Below are 8778 nucleotides of genomic sequence, written 5' to 3' on the forward strand. Positions count from 1 at the left end.
CTCAGCGCTGATTTCATCGTTTTCAAAAAAAACTTACAGCAGTTAACCATATTCACAGCATTCAATGCTTAATGTAAGATGTTTTCGGGTGGCAATACTTTTGTTCACCGTCAAATCTACATAGTTTTTCTTTGAAACCTCGACCCCGAGAGTCTTTTTGTTTGTCCTCCGGCCGAAAACTAAACTGTTGTGTGTTAATACGTCATAATCAGCATTCAATGGAAAAGATATTATTTACAACTTCAATCCAGTTCTGATCTAATTAATATAAAAAATCTGTAAATGCCAATTCGAGAAACCCGTTATGGGAGCCGAATCAACGGGTTTCCCACTGTGGACATGGACAAAATGCGTGATCATGGACGAAATCTCATGTTTAAGTTACTGCGGTAATCTTATTTTTTTCAAGGCAATCTTATGATTAAAATGACTGAATCTTGAATAGTATAAAAACATCTTGTTTGGAAGTATCTTGTCGAACAATTTGAAGAAACAAGAATTTACAAGTTATCCATTGTAAAATAATAATCCCTTTATGAAAACAATATCCCAATACAAGCCATTTTATTATTTCAATTAAAGTTTGTTTTAAGAACGTCATGAAAATTTTTCGTTGACTGATAAGTTTTGTTTACTGATAGTACTGTGCCAATTATAAGAAATCCTGAATGTTATGTGTCAGCATTTTCATCTTTTGAGTTTCAACTTTATGTAGTTAAAATTTTTATCTTTAAAGAGTTCACAATAGCAAACATATGTACAAAAAGATTCCAGTATAGAAGTACAGCAAAAAAGGCTGCAGACTACATTTTTTACTCTGAAAATCGGGTTTAAAACAATGTTGAGAAAATAATTTTCTATGTTGACTTCACATTTGCTATCATTTATAATATATTTACTATCATTTATATTAGTTAATAAAAATTATCATCATGCCAATTTTTAATTAATTTGTCAACAATTAAATCAACTAATAAAAGTTCAGGAACAAAATTGCATTTAATAGTCATTTTCCTATTATTCTAATTCTGTTTTTGTTGTTGACTCTGTTGCTGCTGTTGTTGTTATTGTTTTCGTCTCTTTTTTGATGTTACCGTTGTTCTTTTTGTTTTTGATGATGTTTTTGCTGCTGTTTTTTTGTTACTGTTGTTGTTGATGCTGTTGCTGCTGTTCTTGTTCATGTTGACTTTGTTTTCGTTTTTTCTGGCGTTTGATGTCTTTTCATTGTTTTACTGTTGCTGTTGTTGTTATTGGTGTGTTTTCTGTTGTTTTATTGTCATTGATTATGAGTATTTTGCTATTAATATTATTTTGTTGTTACTGATTGTTGTTAGTCTTGCTGTTTATTCTGTTGTTATTGTTCCAATTCTTGTTGTGGTTTTGTTATTGTTACTTTTGCTCTTTTTGTTTCTGTTTTTGTTGTTGCTGTTGCTGTTGTTCTCGTGGTTGTGATGATAATGCTGTTGTTTCTTCGTTCTTAATGTTGTTGTTGTTGTAGCTTTTGTTGTTGATGTTGTTGATTCTGTTGCTGTTTTTGTTGTTGTTGAAACTGTTTCTGTTATTTTTTTTCTTGTTACTGTTATTATTGCTGTCATTTTGTTGCTGTTGTTTTTGTTGTTTTTGTTTTTACAGTAGCCGGTGCTGCTTTTATTATGTCATTGTTATTATTGTTGTCGTTGATGATTAATATCAAACTGTGTTGTTGTTGTTATTTTTTGTCGTCACTTTTTGTTGTTATTGTTATTGTTTTTGTTGATATTGTTGCTATCGCTGATTCTTTGGCTCTTGCAGTTGTTGATATTGTTACTCTTGCTGTTGCTGCACCTGCTGTTGTTGTGATTGTTGCTGATGATGATATTGTTGTTAATGTTGCTAATGACTTTCCTGTTGTTGCTACTGCTGCTTCAACTACCGCTGTTAATTTTGTTGTTGATGTTGTTTGTGTTCTTATCGTTTCACTTGTTGTTTTTGTTTTGGATCTTGATGCTTTTATTGTTGTTGTTGATGATGCTACTCTTGTGTTTTTTCTGTTTCCTGCTGTTTTTGTTGTTGCTGATTTTTTTGTTGCTGCTGATGTTCTTGTTTTCACTTTTTGTTGAGAGTGTTGTTGTTTTTGTAATTGTTTTGCTCTCATCTTTGATGTTTCTGTGCTCACTAGATAAAGCTGCGTTTGCTTTGTCTTTTGCGTTATTTTTGTCATCCGCTCTCATCTTCTCACACTATTAAATTAAATAAAATGGTTAGTGATGTATGTTGCTAGAAGAGAATTGCGTTTTTCTTGGGCATTACTGGCTTTTTTTCCGATTCAAATCTCTGGTTACCGACATGCACTCCACAGCTAATGTTAATGAAAGTTTTTGTCGCTCGCCCAGTTCGTTTCCTCATAATTTTGGCAATGACGTTTTTGAAAGTTAACCCCCTTTTAATGGCATAGCTATGTTCTGGTTGGTTTTAATTCAAAGTACAAAGTATTTAGTTTGTACTGGCGCGAAGCTTTTTTACAATTCAAAGTATTCGGAGTGTATTGGTTGATTGTCTTTTTTTGCTATCTGAACCGATTTTTAGTCTATTTTCGCATTAATGTGAAGTTAAACGAGAGAAGTTAAATGCTGCTGTAGTAAAATGAGAAACAAAAACAAGTAAATTTGAGGCGTGGTTTCTTTTTTTAAAAATATCTTTAAATTGGACTGAGAAATGGGTGTTAGAAAGAAAATCAGGAGCGTTAGTTTGACATTTGTTTTTTGATCTTATTCTCTATGGGGTGCTGATATAATGATGCACTTTTGTTCTATTTATGCCTATTGGCATTTGTTTGAAATCATCAGGCAGCTAATGCTTTCTATGAATTTGACATTGTGTTTTATCTCAAAATATTATTGACTTGTGAATTTTTTCCTTGCTCTATTGTTCTATTGTCGGTTTTGTTGTCATACCTTTTAATTTTGTTAACGGGGGGCCTCAGCTGTTGCTGAGAACGCTCAAATTATTGAAATTAATGGTTGCTGTTCATAGCTGTTGCTTTGTTTGACTAATACGCTTTTCGTTTACAAAAACTGTTCCGAATTCATTTGTTTTGCTAATATTTGTTGTTTTTGTTGCTGTTTTATCAGTTATTCAAAAGTCCCATTGATGAAAAGTCCGATTGGTTGCTTATTTAAATTTGGTTAATCGAAAATTTAATTCAGTTCGGATCTAATATTCTGTGACTTTAACACTTTGTGTTTTATAGCTAAAAGCGAAATTTTGAGCTCTCACCAAAAATGATCGCAACTTTTGTTGTGCAAGCTGATTGGGTAGAATCGTACGCTTGTGGTCAAAGTTGATTTCTTAACAAAAAAATACAGATAAATCAAGATGCAAAGAAATCCAGAAGCAAAATTGCGAAAGAATTTTTTTAAAAGATAAAAGCAGCAAATTAATTGCCCGTTCTAAAAAAGCCCACTTCACTTTTCGAGTCATAGATTTAATGTGCCGTGCAGTTTAAATCACAAAAATTTTCAGGTAAGTTTTTCCCAAATTGTTCTTGTATTTTAGGCTTCATGCGCGCTCTGCATTTTACAAGAGCGCATTTAAAGAATCTGATACATTTTAGAAGATCTTATCTAAAGAGATTAAATTAATAAAAGGTTTAGCGCCACACGCAAACTTAATCAAACTGGTTTCACTGAATGGTGTCCAGGCAAGAAATTTTTAGGATTTAACGGTAGGCTTCGAAGGATCCTTAAATGCATAATGAGCAGGTAAATTTACTACTATAATTATTAAAGTGTTCCAGAAAATAAAAATTTTGCTCAAGAAGCCAAAAAAATTGGTATAGTTCAACTTTCAACATGAAAATTGTAGTTATACATTGAACGATTCATATGAGGCATTATATCAGATGTGAAATGAAGTTGATGTAAATGTGAAGAACAAAAAGAGAATGTGTAGAAACACCTGAACAAGATTCAAATATCTCAAATTAGGGAATGCAAAAGAGGAAATCAGGATTTCCTAAATATGAGTTGTGGATATTATCGACAAGATGTAAGCTTTTATTGTTACTGTTTTGCACGCTGTTGCCGAGGTGATCAGCAAATGTCACAGGCGATTGGGAGGTACGAGTTGGCTAATTCCAGAGGCAGGTAAACTCACCAGGATCAGTGAGCGGAATCCTTTTTTCAATTTTTAAACAGGGGCATAAGTTTTTCAAATAAAGTATACCTTTGCACCCATTTTAAATTTGTTTTATTTCCACTTGAGGAAATACAATAGAATTTTGATCCAAAATTTCCAAAACAGTTTTTCACAAAAAAACCTTGAAAGAGAAGTGAAACAATTAAAGTGATTTTTTGAGAGAAGTATGGACGCCACTTCGGCTGGAAAAAAGATTGCGTATTGTCCGAATCCCTAGTTGAGGAGACCGAACGAAAATGACAAGAAAAAATTGTATGAAAACTTTGGTATGTTCGGTTTCAAACGTACGAAAGCGTCAGTACGTTCAATTTGTTCGGTATTGTTGGTTTCGAACGTAAGGTAGATTCAATATCGTCGTTTTTGGACGCAACAGAGATTCGGTATGTTCGATTTAACAAGATTTGTTATGATTCTTATTTAAACGTAAGAGATCATCCGTATTTTTGGTTTTAGACGTAAGAAATTGTCGGTTTTTTTCCTGGCAAATTTTGGTTTTGTGTTTATAAGGTAATCATTAAACAAAATAACATTGTTTTAGTGCAAGAATTTCATAAGTATTTCTTAGAGAAATAATCTGAAAGTATGTGCAAAATTACTGTAAACTAATTGAACGACTATAATTTTCTTGGTTACTCTGTTCGGTTAATTTTTGTTACTTTTTTGTGACTTTGGTTACTTTTCTGTTCGGTTGGCCGGACTAAACTGCTTCTAATACCCAGTACACAAAATTCCATGATATTAAATTCAGGAAGCCGAATATTTCTGACGTTCAAAAAACGACCATACCGAATCTCTCTTACGTTTAAAAAATGACGATACCAAATCTGTCTTCCGTTAAAAAACGAAAATAACAAATCTTTCGTAGTTAAATACCGAAAAAAAAGATGATCCCGAGTAAAAAGTCGTAGGAACTTTCGTCGTTTTTGGCTAGAAAAAAAAGAGCGGAGCTTTCTTATGTTTGAAAACTAAATAATTCTCGACAAGGGATTTAAAGTAAGATTGGTCTGATTTTCAAGGTAAGCCGCCAAAGCCAGCTTAAAAAAAAACAAAATTATTTGGAGCGTAAGATCAACGTTAAGTTTTTATAGAACGTTAGTTTCTGTTTTTTTTTACAAATTTGATTCGTCGGTTTAAATTAGACGGGGTCTTATATATATGAAAGTTTTCAATTCAAGTTTTCATTTCGATCTATCTCAAATAGCTTCGAATTCAAGCAATAAAAGACATTTTGAAAAAACCTCATCTTGATCCTATTATCTAGATGAGTGGACAAAGACCTTTCGGAGACTCTGAAGAATCACTAGCTAAAGAGCTATTAATGTTGTCTGAAGAAGAAAGCAAAAATATTGTTTTAGGAACCAAGTATAAAAGTTTTTCATTTTACATCATTAATTTTGATGAAATATAGTGAACACAATATAGATGTTTCAATAATTTAGATTATCTATTTATTATTTAGGTTCTTCCACAAAATAAAGGGCTGGGCTCGAATAAATTTAAAAGTAATCAATTGGAGCAGTATGTGCTTCAATTATTATTAGAGAAGGATAGTGCTGTCCTCAATTTTGCCTCCATGTGCTAATTATTTGTGAAAAAAATCGTTCGAGCTCTTTTTGCGTAGTTGCATACACAAAACCTATAGAAACACAAATTTTTTGAGCCAAATAGCGCAATTTTTTGTTAAATATGTCTGAAAGTTCTATTCCATTTTCAGAGTTCTTCGTGCTTATGTACTTGGTCACTTACCTGTATCCTGGTTCAGCCGATACTGCTATAGCAGCCTCAAAAACTACAGGTGTATTGATCCAGGGACTGCCTTGTGATGATGTAATAGATAATGAAGTCATTGGGGAGGATGATGTGAGAACAAGTTGGCCACAGGCGTGTGACCACCTCTGTTCGCACACTGAGGGATGCCAGTCTTTTACATGGTCTAGAAGAGACAGTAAATGTCGACTCTTAAGACAACCAGCTCCTCTTTCTGACGAATGCTATCAAAAGTCCGAGCATGACTTCTGGTTCCTGAAAGACTTCGCAGCTAACCGTCATTTGTTCACACCCTACAGCAATTCTTACGTCACTCTCACGAAGGGCAACAGATATGGAAGCGTACATTCTGAGGAGCAGGCGTCCCTTGTATGTCATCGCAACAATAGTCTGATGACGTGGGAACACGCAAAGCGTTATTGTGAGTCCAGAGATCTCGTAATGTTTGAACCCAAAAATGTGACTGACGTTATTAATGGTTATTGGTGCAGTGATGGCTGGTTGAGGAACCTCTGGACGGGTTATCGTTGGAACCGGATCGCGGTTGATGGTCAAGATATACTTGCATTTACTGGAGAGAGCTATGCCATGCTCAGGTAAACATCTCACGTTTTTATGTGAAAATTGAAACATACTCTGATAATAGATTGCATATCTCATTGCCTCCACTGAATCCTTGTCACATGTTCACATAAAACTTGACGTGTAATTGATCTTAACTCCGCCAACAGAAACATGAACATTGGCAACTATAATCATTCTCAAGATTCAGCGACAGTAAAAGAGGAAGACATACAGAAAATGTATCCCAGTACCTATAATTATACGAAAAGGCCTTCTTCAAAGATTGTTAAAGGTTTTGCATCTCATTTTTTTTGTTAAATCCCATTTGTTTTAAGCACAGACGCTAATTTCTGGGGAGGCCGATTGCCCACGAATGCCTCACTGAACACATCGGGGACTTGTGTGCGATATTTCAGGAACAGTGCACGTTTGTATTTGGCCAACTGTGAGCTGGGCAGAAAAGTTCTGTGTGTCTCGCGAGAGTCAATGAAAGAGTGTGAAAACAGGAAGAAGGTTACCTTCACGTAGTTTATTAGTATATATAGTTTATTCTTTTAACATTTTAAATCAAATGAGCGGAGATGAAAAGATAATATATAAATGACAAAAGATAGCGTGTATCTTATATTGAAGCACTATTTCTTGGAACGCTCAATGGAAGTTTTTGTTGCTGTGAATATAAGCGCTAATATCGCTTTCCCCTCTGGTTACAGCACGCGCAAGGTTATAAACATTATAAAACTTTTGTAAACAATTTAAACCTCAAATCTCTATTCGGATCATTGCAGTTTGTCTCCCCGATTGGTGGGTGCATTAGTGGGTTTATTAACCCAAAATAGATGCTCCATAGTCACAAAAGCACACGAGACGTCAACTTTTACAATGAATCCTGAAATATTTCACCCAATGATCATGGTGGCAACTCTGGGTACACAACAAAATGTAGCATTCATTTGATTACTCAATTGCTCCAGTTCGTATTGAGTGTAAATGTAGCCACGGTTTGCAGCCCTCTCCTCGTATGCGCTTCTAACTACAAACGCAAATCTACAGTGTAGTATATCTCTTTGCATATCACATCTTCTGAAATCTTTTGAAATAATTTCACATTTTTGTCTCATTTCCCAAGTCGAAGTTTTCCGCCCAAAAAGATGTAAGAGTGGGGCTGCAATGGGAGGATTTTTTTTCAAGAAAATGCTGATCAAAACTCTTGCGTCTTTTTGAGAATAAAAAAGGATAAAGGGGATAAAAATGACGTAAGATTGAGGGGGTATTTTTTCAGAGAGGGTAAAATGAATTAAGAAGTGAGCTGCCAAGGGGGTTAAAATGGTGTAGGAGTGAGGGGATAGTATGTTCAGAGGGGGTAAAGTGAGGTAAGAGTTGAGCTGCCAAGGGGCGTAATGTGGTGTAAGAGTTGGGGCAATTTGTTCAGGGGGCGAATGATGTAAGAGTTGAGCTGCCAACGGGGATAAAATGATGTAAGATTGAGGGGGTAAATTGTTCAGAGGGTAAGTTGGGCTGCCATGGGGGGTAAAGTGGTGTAAGAGTGGGGGTGTACTTTTTTCAGGGGGGGTAAAATGATGTAAGAGTTGAGCTGCCAAAGGGGATAAAAAAATGTAGGAGTGAGGGGGTAAATTGGTCAGAGGAGTTAAAAATATGTGAGAGTTGGGCTGCCAAGGGGGGTAAAGTATTGTAAGAGTTGACGGTTATTTGTTCAGAGGGTTAAAATGAGCTAAGAGCTGGGCTGCCAGGGGGGGGGGGGTATTCTGTTGTAAGTGTTTGGGGGTCATTTGTTCTGAGGGGGTAAAAAGATGTAAGTTCGAGGGGGTAATTTGTTGAGAGGGGGCAATTCTAACAAGTATTATTCTTATATATAGACCGTCAAGAGTTGGACAAGCTTTGATGGTCTGGAGGTTGAGGCGAACCAGCTGAGGGTACAGAGCTTGCGGGTTTAAGACTGGCAGTGTTCAATTATGGGGGCTAAAACAATGTAAGATTGAGGTTGTAAAATGATATATTTGAGCTGCCAAGAAAGGTAAAATGTTTTAAGAGTGAGGGGGTAATTTGTTCAGAAGGGGGTAAAAAGACGTAAGATTTAAGCTGTAATGGGAGGATTTTTTAGGAAAATGCAGCTCAAATTTCTTACGTTTTTTTGTGCTGCATTAGGCTTCTAACGGGGGTAAAATGGTGTAAGTGCGAGGGTGAAAAATACGAGTTAAACCCTCAATCTTATATTTTTTTGGTCTGACAAGGAGTGTAAAATGATGTAAG

Source organism: Convolutriloba macropyga, unplaced genomic scaffold, assembly GCF_964194025.1.
Source record: "Convolutriloba macropyga unplaced genomic scaffold, txConMacr16.3 SCAFFOLD_988, whole genome shotgun sequence".
NCBI classification, from domain to species: Eukaryota; Metazoa; Xenacoelomorpha; order Acoela; family Convolutidae; genus Convolutriloba; species Convolutriloba macropyga.